Source organism: Hydractinia symbiolongicarpus, chromosome 14 (assembly GCF_029227915.1).
Source record: "Hydractinia symbiolongicarpus strain clone_291-10 chromosome 14, HSymV2.1, whole genome shotgun sequence".
NCBI lineage: Eukaryota > Metazoa > Cnidaria > Hydrozoa > Anthoathecata > Hydractiniidae > Hydractinia > Hydractinia symbiolongicarpus.
This window is the reverse complement of record NC_079888.1, coordinates 11,679,228-11,694,146: the sequence shown is the minus strand read 5'-3', so window position 1 is coordinate 11,694,146 and position 14,919 is coordinate 11,679,228. Positions and strand designations below refer to the sequence as shown.

At 33.6% G+C, this 14,919-nt stretch overlaps 1 long non-coding RNA gene across 1 annotated transcript; it reads right to left on the bottom strand.

Annotated features, from left to right (window-relative positions):
• Positions 1 to 984: 984 nt before the first annotated feature.
• Positions 985 to 3,224, bottom strand: LOC130625288 (uncharacterized). The gene is made up of 3 exons (XR_008981695.1): positions 3,017 to 3,224; positions 1,812 to 1,939; positions 985 to 1,538 (listed from the first exon to the last, which is right to left on the bottom strand). It is a non-coding gene; the product is annotated as an uncharacterized LOC130625288 (long non-coding RNA).
• Positions 3,225 to 14,919: the final 11,695 nt, after the last annotated feature.

Genomic DNA, 14,919 nt, shown 5'->3' with positions numbered 1-14,919 from the left:
AACGCTTTTATGTGTAACTAAAATGTATTTAAAATTCCTGGATGGAGGGTTAAAAGTTTTAAAGGAAAAAGTCTAACATGGACCAATATCTAAATGTAAGCTTGAGAAAACAGTTCTAAACTTTATGTATACCAATATAAAAATAATTATTTAGGAAATTCGTGAAACCAAACACGCCTTTTTTACCGTTCTATGAAGAAACTTAGTACTAGATAACAAAACTTTTGCAACCGGAAAACAATTCATAATTTTGTCATAAATCACACCCATTCCCTTAACCAAGAAAATCGTTAAGAAACATGATAGAAATTGTTGGAACTTACATAAATAGTTAGAAACTGTGTTTTATGCAATAAAGAACTTGCAAAATTGTTTGACATCAACCGAAGCTTTGTTTTGAAACATCTTTGATCATGAGCATGCTTCAACAAGTACCTTTTATTATGACCCTGTGCTGTCGAGGTCTGGAAATGACCTTACTCGCAATAACTGTTTAAGATCTTAATTGTTTTTAAGTCCTAGAAACAAGGTTGATCTAACCTAGGAGAATATAAATTTCTATCCTTCTAGATCTTACACCGCCTAATTTTTTTTAGTTTGAAAATACTTTTTATTCTTTCCGTCACTTATAACAATAATTCTTTTGTGTAAAAAAGAATACTTCTTATGTTTCTGGCGGAAGATTTTTTTTTTATTCAGATCATTTATTCAGAGGCCGTTATGTCAACAAACATACTGTTCTCGCGAAATATTGACATGTTAAATTATTGTGACGCCATCAATTACACAGGAAATGTAACAGGTCTTGTCATGTCTACAAGGTGTTATAAATATCGTGCGGAACTTGTTTAATTACATCGAGTCAACAAAATGATTTGCTTTCCGCTCTCCCTCTTTAGAGATTCTTTACGTATACACTATATGCTTAGATTTCCTTTTAGTAAAAAGGTGCTTGAATGATGTTGGAAAAAAACAACTAACACAGCCACTGGTGAGTATTTATTCACTTTTAATCATAATAGACACAGCGAAGGAGAGTGTTTAACAAGAAATGTATCATAAATGTAACAAGTTAACTGTGAAGGAGAGAGGCGATATAAAAACTTTGTGTACTCATTACCGTGAAGTACTCCATTCAGTGATGGTTGAAAGGTACACATGAGCATAAATGCACAGAGATTCTTGAGGTAAAAATATTCAACCAACAAGGTTTGTTATAACGTAGTTTTTTATGATTTAAAATTGATGTAAAAATCCGAAGTGACAAAATGTTAAAAGAGCGTCAATGTCATCACAGCTAAACAACTTGTTGCTATAAGATTCAATACAAATTACAAATCGTTAATACAGAAGGGATAAGCCGCCGTATTTACAGCAGACTTGTTATTTTCGTATCTATCACAATTCTGCTAGACAAAAACACACTTATTGACACACTTATTGACAATTTTTTTAAAGCTTTCTGGCTTCGAATGATAGCGACTTCGAATCATACGAAACACGCAGTCTGTTGTCAATTCTTTTTTAATGCATCTACCCTAAAAAGAGAATAAAACTGGTAATCATGTTGTTATATTCTCTTTTCTATATCTAATCTGTTAGACCTATTATGAATGAAGGTAGCTAGCTACTTCTTTCTTTAGTTGACAGACACTTACAATTTACTCCCTAACTTCGAAAGTTTATCAAAAACACTTTATAAAATCAATCAACTAATCAATCAATCAATCAGTCAATCATTAAAAATATAAGGTATGGATAAGGGCACACTTGAAATGCATAAAGAATCTTACCGACATAATAAACTATACCTTGGGAAGCAGGAAACAGCTACTAAACTCTTGTTTTAAAATGATTAACATTCTTCAATGGCGAAGAATTTGTGGTAAAAATAAATACCAAGTTTATTTGTAACATTCGTAAACCTGTTTCTCTTTTTCTATAATAAAAAGTGCTCCATCAATGCTGGATATGCGAGGGAGGGAGTATTTAGCACCTCTCTTATAAAATAGAAGCTGCTATTTTTTATATAGTTATTCTAATAAAAAAATTCTTGATATCAAAAATAGGAATCTGAGCGCAAAAGAAAACCCTTTTTTAAAGATGGCTGTCCCTTGTGCACTATACTAAGGTTGATTCTACGCGCGAAGAAACCATGGTACTTCTGAGGCCTGGACACAAATTTCCATTTGTACTATTAATTAAATTGAAATTGAAACATACAATAAGTGGAATATCTGAAGTAGAATCAGAAGGTTTCGTTTTGTCGTTAAAACTTAGAATGCTTCGGGGGGGGGAGGGGGGGGGGGGGGGGGTGGGTGTATTTAATAAAAACAAGGAAAAAAAGTGGGCAAAAATAATTAATCAATTGACCAATTTATAAAACGAACAACAAAAAATATCGAGACAGTATTAAAAATTCTATATCTCATATATTTTTGGTTTTGGTTTCTCTCAGACTTCGGCGATGCATTCGCAAAAAACGGCTTCATTGAAAAATATATTTATAAAAGAAAATGTAATCGCTATTTTCATAGTATTAGTGTTTATTTTTATTTCACTTTATTTGTTGTTTCCCGATAAGATATATAATTATGACTTTCTTAAAAAAGAATACAACAAAACGTATAGAAGGGGAAGCTGTCTAAACAAGTTGTTTGATGAATTGCAAATTCATCTGACTTGCGCCCCTGTGATGTGTTACTAAGGCCGCTTTAAGTTTGAGATTTGTGCGCAAACTGTTTACACAACCGGCGGTAAGAGAAACTCGAATGTTGGTGCAAACTTTTATTATTTCGCGTATGATTCTACCGACGTGACTTAGAATAATTTAAAAAGTGAAAACTTTTCTTTATTCTCCCTTTTTTTCTACTATTTTTATGTTCATATTAGGCGATTTAATTATGGAGGTCAGTTTCTTTGCACATTTCCTGCGTTGAAATATCCCAACTTAGTACTTAGTACTTTTGTTGGTTTGCTTACAATAAAATTCAAAGAAATTAATGTTTAAGTTTACCTTTGCTAATAAAAAGCAGAATTTAATATTCTTCATTTTCTTTTGAATGATGCCTACAAACGCAAACACTTCAAAATTCTATATAGCTGCCATCTTTGATCTACCATTTTGAATAGTGTGCTGTTTAGAAACACTTGAGCGTTTAATTAAAAAAAAACTGCATTTTTTTTTATCTAAGTTTGCTTATGCGAATCGTAATGTATTTCATTAATTTTTCGCGGCATATACTTCTGTCTATTTTAGAGTATGTTTCGCATTTCTAACAGCACATGAATGTGTTATTTGCGTATTTATCGGCTATTTCAGAATTGATGTCGTATAACAGCTGTTTTTACAGAGCGCGAGAACCGCATAATTTGAGAAAAATCTTTTTAAAATCACAACGTTAAATAAATGTACGAAAAGTAAAAACAATAAGAAGAACACAACGAAGGATAAAATTTGTTGAAAGATCATAAGTATAAACATGAACAAAATATGCAACCTCAGTTCTAGACCTCAACCTGAACTTTCTGTGACCTGTATCATAAATTTTCGCAGACTGGTTACAAGGTTGCTGAATAATATTATGGCTTCTAAGCTGTTTGAGCTTATGGAGGCAACGCGTAATTAATTACCTTTGATTCTCTTTCGGTAAAATAGATAAGCCGGCTACAAAAGAGAAACCGAGGTACATAGCTGGTTAAAAAGGGGGCTGGTTGAAGCAAACAGTGATTCTTAGCAGTTAGTTCACTTAAACACTTGCATAGAAAAGAATGCACAGTTGGTTGTTTGGCAAGGTAAGAAATATTAAGCGCCAAACCTGTTAATGTAAAACAGATAATAATATTATCTGGGTGTTTTTATGCAGTACTTTTATGACTGACAAAAGCACATGAATAACATACATTTTCAAAACTTTTACTTTCACTTTTTAAGTTTTTTTAAGTCAACATTTAACGGATGTAACTTTATTTTTTCTTCCAGTAATTTTTTTACTCTCACAAATTTCGTCCAGAGCTTCTTCGCACTTACTTAAAAATGTGTGGTTATATCAACCTCGCTCCCAGGACCTGTTGTCATTTTTTGCATATCGGACATCGAGACGTATCAATAAGCGCAGAGCCGATGAGAGACAAAAAAAGCCCTGGGAACTTCATTTAAACAAATAACATGTCTGTCAAAACAATGCGCATGCATACTTGAAGAACTGCATAAACGACCTCGTTCCTAGGACTCTTTGTATTGCTTTGTATCCCAGAACAGTTCGTTCCAGAATAAGAATAGATAACAAAGATCCCTGGGAACGAGGTTGCAGCATATACAAAAGAACAACATCGAGAAATATGCAGATTTTTTTTAGAATTTTTCATTTATTTTTTTTATCAGTTAAATATTTTTATACTCCACTTTATCACAGCCATAATCTATTACGTCGTGCTGTTTAGCATAGGCATATGGATTTTTAAAGTCGTGTCGGCCAAAAACTACGAATTTTGAAACACATTCACCCTGTTGATAAGTTTTGTCATTTAGTAAAAGTTAAAACAATGATTCTTAGCTCTATGTAGGCCGGTAAAGGGTAAGATTTTTATTTCAAGGACATTGGGTCCCACCTGCATAACATGTGTTGATTTAAATTGCGATGTACTTTTTATATAAATAATGTCTAACACAATCATTTTTATAATGAAACTTTCTGTTTTCAAAGTATGCTCGTTTGTCGTCAGTTTTTGACGACTTTCACTTCTGGAAATTCCAAATAATTTTAATTTTGATGTTTTGAAAAATATAATAATTATAATTAGTTCACCAATTATTAAAGGTGCTAAATTGAGAAAAAGCAGAAATAGTTGAAATAATTTCCTGCAATGCGCTACTTATTTTCTAGTACCTATTTCATAGCCGGCATGCTAAATAGTCAAGACTCGATTAACGCAATCAATTTCTTGGTTTCCCGCCAAATCAGGGTCACACTTTAACATCAAATTCATAAATATCAAACACAATAACGAACATGTTATTTTACCAACGCAGAAAAATATTAATCGAACTTTAATTGTCAATAGGGGTGTGGAGATAAAGAAACAACAAGGTTTGTTTTTCATAACTAAAAATCTATTTTTATATTTTCTACTAGTCGTTAGCTCTTGAAAAATCGACGGAAATTCTATCGTCATACACGTCGCGTTTGCTTTTTCATGCTTATATTTCGTATCTTCGTAACACAACATTTTTGCACACAAAGACAGAAGACGGCGTTATAGGGGTTGATAGAGTACTTTTGACGCATAAACTGCTGGTGTTGTGTCGGCTTATGACAAATGGCGGCTAAAGTATTTGTGTACGATAGTTTGACCATTACCATTTTATAATAATAACAACTAACTAACATCAGTAATAATGTTTAGTCGGTGTTTAGTATTTCATAAAGGAGAACACGGTATATTTGTCTTTTCTAGACTAGTACCTCGTTGCCAAAGTTTTTTGCCTTGTCGAAAACTGGTGTTAAAACACCTCTTCGTAATAGCCTGGTGTGTTCTTTGTGTTCTTCTTCGTCATTATTTGCATTGTTCACACGTTAGATTTTATTTGTTTTATCGCTTTCTTTTGATGCAATTATGCAACATTTTATCTGTTCTAATTAGATGAATTTAGTTAATAATCAATGTCGGTACAGTAGACCTCATGAGGGTGCATTTGTCCAATCGCAAGCTGCTCCCACGATCAATATACTTAAAAGCTCCTCACCTTTCGTCTTTGTTGTCATTGTGTTGGTGTTAATACTAAGTGCTATGTTTTTCAAACAACGTCGGTAACTTGTGTAAAGCCAATATTTCAATCCCAGCTTGTTACGAAATTGTTTGGTTTTTAATGAGCATGGTACAGCCACGAGATTGGCAATTATTATGAATGAATCAGAAACCACGAGAAGCTTAAAGAAAGGCGAAAAATAGAACACGTAAAATAGTGTACTTAATACAATTGAATTTTTTTCAGCGTTTTTCTAATTTTAACTCAACATTCTTTCCTAGCAATTTAAATGGCGGAAAAGCGGGCGGGGGGGGAGAGAATTATCCGTTATATGAAATTTTGCTTTTTTGTTTAACCTTACTACCTGAATAAAGTTTTTTGCATATCAAAAATGCTTGAAAGTTGAGTGCGGTGGAGGAAGCTGAATATAACATTCGTGCCCTTTTGCATAATTTCGTTAAAAAATTGCTATTTAAATAAAAATTTTGTTCCCATTGCCTTATAAAAGCTCATAGATTAACTTGAACGAGTTTTCTGGTCCTAAAAGTCCGAGTTCAGTTTTGTGTACACAAAACATAAAGCAAAGACACGGACATTCGACAACGATTCGATTTACATCCAATGAACTTGTTAGTCATTTAATTAAATGACCACCACTGTGATTGCCTGCCCCGGTAGTAGAAAAGTAAAAATAAAGTCAAGTAAAAAAGCTAATGAAAAATCTTTTGTAACCAACTTCCACTGTTTGTCTAGTATGGAATATTTTTATTTTATTTTTTGAATACCTAACTCAATCCAAATCACAACGACCTTCACAAAAAAACTGATACTCTTGCATCCAAGGCTAGGATTATCACTAGCCAGCATCAATTTCATCGTTAGGACAAAATGGTGTGAAAACACCACACACTTTATGTCATGAAAGTTAAGCAAAATTCATAAGTATTCATAAGTACAACATTCCTCTCGAATAAATTAACGGCGTATTGCATTGTTTTTTCCGTTGGATATTACCCTTTTCCTCAATTATTAAACCTTGTCATTGCAGTTTTAACGGTCTCTGTACTGGTGCCCGTATCTTGTTCAAAATATTGCCGAATGTCTCCCTTGTGCTAAAGATGCACTATTAGCGATTGGGGCGAGTTCCCGTTGTTTTTTCACGAGCTAACGACAAGTTTTGAAAAAAGCATTAGTCGATTACTCTTTCAGAAATTATTTAAAAAACACTTTTAAAGTTGTTTAAGGCTCAAAAAGTGTGTACGTCAACGAAAAAAAAAGCAGATTTGAAGAACAAAAACTTTCTTCTTGTTTCTCCATACTCAAAATTAACCTTTGTTCGTACCCTAATTGTTCTTTTATTCGTTCCACATGGTTAGCTAATTACTGTGTCAAATGCGCCGTGCAAGACTCAACTACTAGTGTTCTACTTGAATGAAAAATGAAAACGAAGTGCAATAAGTTTTTCAAGTTTTACAACTGCTTGGAAAAATAGTTAAAAAGCACTCTGAAGTTTCGTCAATGTGTCCCAGGCCTTTATTCCTAGGAAATATTTTCAATTTTTTTTCTTTTTAAGAAAACTTACTTAAAAAAAAACCGCTTTTCAAACTGGGCGCTAAGTTGGTTATCATTTTTTACTTCCTGTGAACACTTTATCGATGAAAGAAAGCAAAATGAATCCTGGATTACATACCCCCGTATCCACTAAAATGTTATTACGTTTTTGATAAATATGTGAAAGAAAAAAGGAGGTCGTTATAGATTGAGCTTGCTTAAAAAAGAAAACATCATAATTACAAAATTTAGAAAAACACTTGGATTTAAGTACTTGTTTTAATACCTTAACTGCTAAAATGATGTACGAGACGGGGGTAATGTAATTAGAAGTTAATTTATCACCTGTATGTGTTAAAACGAAATGTAACAAAAAACAGATTGTCTTTAATCATATCAACACCTCGCACTATTTAAATGGAATTTTGCACAGTGAAATATCAGTAATTACTTATATATCTAAAAAAAATTTAGCTTGTGGTAGTGGATATCAAATCTTCAGACGGACAATTTTACCAGTTGTTCGCGTGTGATTATAGTAAATGTGGTTGTGTGTGTACTAAATCATGCTCAATGGTGATTGTTGTCAGTTTGTGCAAAGAAAGGTATATTTTGATTTTGATTTATTAGTTGGTTTGTTTGAGCTTGTTGCTTCTATTTTTACAAGTGTTCTTCATTTTACCATATGCTGCGTTTGCTGTTCTTGCAGGCCCTATAAAAAAGGTTAGAGAGAGACGTGGTTGTGAATGTCCCTACTCTGGACAGTATCTAACTATTAAGTTGGACAAATGTCAAGTTAAGTTGAGTCTATAACTGGTTAAGGTTTAAAATAAACTTGTTATTTCTTAGTTTCCTTAAAATGAAATATTATTATCTTCACCTAGAAATGGCACAATTACTATCATCATTGCTAGACACTCTACGTTCTCTGATATTTTTACGCAAATGTGTCCAGTAAAGAAATGAGAAAAGAAAAAAATAATAGAAGATGAAATAGAAAGCTAATAGTAAATGATCGCATAAGCGCCCTGGGTGCTTTCTTAAAATCTTTATTCACAGGCGCTTCAAAAGGGGCAGTTATTCGAGTAGGGGCGCTTATAACTAAATAAGCAAAAAACAGAAGGCAATATAAATATTTATATACATATAATGTCTTTACCCACAACACACAAATGTCTTCCACACAAAACATCCTGATAGCGACAGTTATAAGAAAGAGAAAGAGGGAGGTTGGACTTGTTGTACCAGCCATGTACACGCCACAACAGAAAACAAAGAAATCATAACAGTCTTAAACAAAGAAAAGCGAAAATGTAAGCATTTTGAGATGAATTTTGACTATGTAAAAGAGATAAGAGAGCTGTATACTTATAAATATTTGTTGTTTTCTATTTTATAAACTAATACAAATTTCGAATAAGCGCCTTCTTATGTTCTAATTTATGCAAGGGGGAGGGGGCTTATTCAGAATGGGCGAATATTCAGATCATTTACGGTAGTGCAATAGCGGAACAAATAAATTATTTGCCAATATTGATTGCAGGAAAGGTGGCAAGGTGTACGTTTACACTAGAAATAGGCGAACTTGAATATACATGCAAAATATATTTGCGAAGATGTTAGTCTTGACTCTTCTTTTATTGTTAGCATCATCTCTTTATTTAATCCACGCAAAATGCTCACATGTCATCTAATGGCCATAGCTTGTGGTCACTTATCTATGAGATATCAAGATATAGGCTCGTAATAATAGGAAATTATATTCCCCGTGCGCCAGTTGTCATGTTTACCATTGTAAGTGGCGACAAATCGGGTTCAAGGTCGAAAGTTGTGCGTTATGCGTTTCTTCACCATATAGATCACAAGTAAAAATATGTTTTCTAAAACCTTTCGTCATGTAAAACAATTCATTCTTTAAGCTAGCGGAAAGCACGCTTTTTTAGGAATATTCACTCCATTTGCTTCTTCTAAACAACACAAGCATTGTTGTAATAATTAGTGTGTTGACGTCAATATGATTATAGATGTTTTGAAGTTTGACGACTGCGGTTTAATTGTGGAGCCAATCGTACCACGCTTGGCTATACTTCTTGTTTTTTGTTGACACGATTTTGGCCCTTTATCGGATAAAATTTTTCTCACAAAATTAGTCTCTTTGTATCTTGCACTTAACCTTGTTCCCAGGGCATTTTGCCTTGTTGATGAAGTTGGCCACTCCGTAATATCGACTCAGGGGCCACAAGACCACTGAGATTCATCCCCTCCGACGAAAATTTATTGTCCATGAAAATGGTGTTGCACGTGCCACAGTCCATTTACAAATATATAGTCACAACATTTAACATGACGTTCATTTCGATGGTGATATAAACAGAAATAGAAATAATGACCCACAGCATTGTCAGAGATGACGTAAAAAATCTGGTAATACTAAAGGGGCAACGCACGTACAGAGTGTCGAACAAAGTTTATTGCAAGAATTGAATTCTCGTAATTATTCTAAATCTGTTGTTGACAAATTTGGACTTTTTTTATAGGAGGTTGACGCCCCTGTAAAAGTAAACACGACGAGTTTGTGTCAGCTAAATTGATGGCGAGATGACTGCCTCATGAAGTTACTGAGTTAGTACAATTAGTATACACTAGTCGATAAAGCCCGTGGAATAATCCATTTGTGCAGATTAAAAACAAAAAGAAGCGTCATTTAAATTTTGATGACGTCAGCAACCATCCACAAAAAAAAATTAGAACCATGTTTTCACGTTGCTTAAACTGCTGATCAAGAAAATGTTTATGATCATGTGCTTTTGATGAGCGGTTAAGGGCTTAAAAATTTTGCTGACGTCAGCAATGACCCGTCAAAATTGTAAAGAAAATTTTAAAAAATTTGTATACCTGTTGCCCTCATCGTATAGATCTTTAAACGCTGATCAAGAAAATGTATAGGATCATGTACTTTTGATAAACGGTTGCAGAGATATTAGGGTTTAAAGGTTTTTTGACGACGTCATCAACCCGTCCATTCCGAAACGGATTCGGGGACCCAGGTTTGGGAAACTTACCCAAATTGGTCCTTGGTGGTCTCTAGTTACCCACGCGGTGAAAAATCATTGGCGTCACCACCTTCTTTCCAAGTTATTTGGCCTCGAAGTTTTAAGTGCACTGTAACGGCTTCATTAATTTAATATAGGATATTGACGTTAAAGTAGTGTTATTGACGTCGCGCCGTAACGTCGGAAAATTTAATATATTAGACATGCATTTTTCGGTTACTTCAAAGAAAATTTCGGTAAGATCAAAGGAAAATGAACATATCCACTTTGCCTGTTACAGACACACAGAAGTGGCGTATTATTATATAGACTAGTCGATAAAGCCCGTGGAAAAATCCACTGAGGCAGGATAAAAATGAAAAAGAAGCGTCATTTGAATTTTGATGACGTCAGCAACACATCCACAAAAAAATTAGAACCTTGTTTTTACGTTGCCTCCATTGTATAGAGCTTAAACTGCTGATCAAGAAAATGTATATGATCGTGTGGTTTTAATGAGCGGTTAATGAATTATAGGGGTTTAAAAATTTTGCTGACGTCAGCATTGCCCTGTCAAAACCCAAAAAAAAGTTTTTAGAAATTTGTATACCTGTTGCCTTCATCGTATAGATTTTGAAACGCTGATCAAGAAAATGTATAGGAACATATACTTTTGACAAACGGTTGCAGAGATATTGGGGTTTGAAGTTTTTCGATGACGTCATCAACCCGTCCATTCCGAAACGAATTTGGGGACCTAGGTTTGGGAAACTTACCCAAATTGGTCCCAGGTGGTCCCTAGTTACCCACGCGGTGAAAAATCATTGATGTCACCACCTCGTTTCCAAGTTATTTGGCTTTAAAGTTTTAAGTGCACTGTAATGGCTTCACTAATCTTAATTAACTTTCCTTTGACGTCAATGGTATTTTAACGTTAAAGTTTGGTAAATTACAGAACAATTTTATAGGCGATGTTTTATAGAATTTGTTAAAGAAAATTGTGAAGAATATAATCCACTTTGCAAAAGTCACAGACAGACAGACAGACAGACAGAACTGGCGTATTATTATAGAGATGAACTATCATTTATTATCACATGAAAGTCAGCAGTGGTGATGCCAGGAATTTCATCTTATTACAGAAAAATAGCTTTAAAGTAACCTATTAACCCACATTATTCGCCAAGGGGTGCTGACTCTACAAATGGCGTTGTTCAGCAAGGGCACCTATCAGGGGCACTGGCACGGAAAAGGTGTTGTTTATTCAACCAGGAGGCGTCTGTAAACAGTCATTTGTGGTGAGTAGAATAAGAACTATCGATACTGTTTGCATGTTCACAGCATGAGAAATTGACAACAAGCATAGAAAACTATGGTAACGAGATCGTAACCTAACTTTATAAAACCCTTGTATTTTTAACATTAATTTATGATATTCGAGTTCTCAACCGCGTTGAATTTTTTCGGTAACCGCTATAAAATTCCAATAAGCCAAATGATATATGAAGCACTTCACCACAAAGGATATTTACGATGCCCACTTTAGATTCACCCACAGAAGTGTTGTCTCTATGTAGGAGAATATTTTTTGTAAGAGGCTATATTATTTTTTAATTGCTTCTCTTCAGACCAATTACAATGCTAAAACCATGAAATTACAAAAAATACAATTTAACCTCAAAAATTCGACTTAATACTTGTCTCCATGGATATGAGAGGAAAAATAAAACACAAAATATTTTATTTGCAAAGGAAAAGACATGACAAGTTCGTAACCAAATCCCACAATTATTTTTTTCAAATTCCTAGGGTTAAATTTCCCCATATTTTGATAAATTATTTAACATGAAACTGCAGAAGACATGATTTGTGTGATACCATTTTACAACTGTTAAGTGAAATGTGTTCGATAATCACGAAACACTGTAGCTGCTAACCCTATACAGGGCAGTAGGGGGGAAGCTCCCCCACCAACAATTTTTTGCTTTTAATATTTGAAGTACACCTTTTTAGGAGTTTAAAAATTGTGACTATTGACATCATTTTTAGGTATAGGACATTACAGATGTGTCGCCTCTGTTGCCATGGCAACTATTCGATTAGCATGTCAGCATTTTTCTATCCTTAAAACAAAAATATTCAGAAGCTCCTGAGTTTTGAATTTTTTTAGAAGTTAAAGATATATAGATACCTAGTATAACATTAGAAAGCTTTTTATAACAACCCCAGTCCTGGACCTTTTGCTTCAGCCGTTTCTACAAAACTTGTGCATCTACAATATTTATCACTGACAGTACTGGAAACGAAAGTGGTGAGATTCTTTAGCTTAAAATATTCAATATGAATCAGATATAAAAAAATTTTGAAATATAACACCGCACTGTAGATTACAAAGTTCAGATATGAAAAGAGTAAATATTTGAAAATTGATTCGATCTATGTTGCGCACTGGCCTCATAGCATCGCCACTGTTTCGTCCAGCTCGACCCCAGCACCTATACAACTATCAAAAACCGCAACATTGTTGAGAAGCAACTAGTCCTGAGAACGAGGTGTCTGTTTCGTTAGTTCTCCGGTAGTTTAACTTAGGCGTGACCAGCTTCGTACGTAGCTAGTTCAAAACAACATTACTCCAGACATCTTCGATCTACTGTGTTAAAGTGAAGATACGAATGGAAAGATATTTTTTACAATTAATCATAAAAAATGAGCTGGTCAAGTTACGCGTTAAGTTTTACAATGATCACATGAAAATTTATAGCTGCCTAACCGCACAAGTGTTCAATCCGTTACTGTGCAAGCACTGGCATTCTGTAATGTAAGTATATTTCGTGAGCGTCATGAAAGGTATAAATATGGAGGTTGTTTTAAATTAGAATCAAGGGTAAAGATTTTTTGTGTCTGAATTTAATGCATTTAAAATTCCAAACTTTTTATGTTCTTATTTAATTCTTGTAAAGGTCTGTTTGCATTTACATATCTAGAAAATTACATCTTGTGTTAAGATAGATCCCGTGCAATCTACAATGACAGCTGGTACTTTCTACCGATGAAGCTAGAATTGTCGGCGTTATTTAGCACTAAATAATAAAAATCTGTACTAAACAAAATTTCATTTTTATTGCGCTATGCACTTAGATATATGGCTATTACCATATAGTGTCACAAGCTTGGGAAGGGTGGATAGAATTTAAAGACATCAATTCAAATATGCTCACTGAATGTTTAAAAATGCTTTGGCTGCATTGATTTTAATTGTTGTTTGTTTGTTTTGACTTTACCATTTTTTACATAAAAAAATGCTAAACCAATAAATAAAAAAAATTAAAAATCATATTAGCAACAAAGAAACTTTATTACGATGGCAATCATGACATATTTGCATCGCTGGTTGACAAACTAATTTTTTTTAGAAAAGAAGAATTTTTGGAAAACAACCTGGTGCGCAGACCTTTCTTACCAGGAACTTTTTTATTTTTTTAACCAGAGCAAGCACAAGAACATCTGATGTCATGCAACCTGTTCTTGAAATCTCATTGGTTCATTGAATGCGATGGAATAAAATACTTTAGGGGAACATGAATTATTTCTCACTTTTTTAACATAGCATGTCTGTCAATAATGTGTTGACATCAACTTCTTTTATCGTTCATTGACAAACCTGTCAGCGCGCGTCACTCTAGCTAAATGAAAATTAAAAACAATTTTTGCGGTTGCGTGGACGTAATTACGTGATTTTTTTATCATACTTCACTAATTAGTCTGTTTGTTGTGTTTATTGTTTAAGTCATGGTTTATGCTGACTAGACAAATTAATATAACATGGCAGCATTTGCGGTGGAGTTTTTAGAAACTATTTACCAAACCCCTAGGTGAATTGAAGTTTGAATAATGGATTTCTGAAGTAAACATGAGGGAAAGCATGAGGGAAACTGTTTATACTTTGTTTGATTGAAGTTTGAAAGTTCAAATTCGGGTCCCGTCTTCATTATTTTTTAACAAAATCAAAAGCTGGGATTTGGTAAGGAGGTTGTTGCATATCTTCAATTAAAAACACTTAGCAGCGTAAATAACAATAACAATCTAGATGTTTTTATGATTAGTTGAATGAAACCCGAAGAGAATAACAAACATTAATTGATGTAAGTTGTTTCTGTTTTTCTTCTTCTCCTTTAATGGAATATACGTCTGTGTATGGCAAAATTTTTATGGTGGTATTTCAAGTAGAACTATTGGCGTTGTTACATTTTGGCAAAATTTCGCCTAATATATTTGCTCGCGAAAATATATTTCCCTATTGTGAATTCTTTTGTTTATTCAACATGAGTATGTTATGAAGAAAATTATTATGAAATTTTAGATTTAAGTAAAGATGGAAAAATTAGCACGTTCTTTATTTGTTTGTGTTTTTTCTTTTTCTTGTTTGTTTTGTTTTCAAAATAATTCTGTTTATATGTATCTTTCATCAATCATTTTGAATTCTTGCCATTTTAACAAACAAAAAATGAATAATATTATGAGAACTTTACAGGTAGCCGAACGGTTAGCCTCGGCTGCATAGAGATCCCACTTTTTTGGTACTAAAGT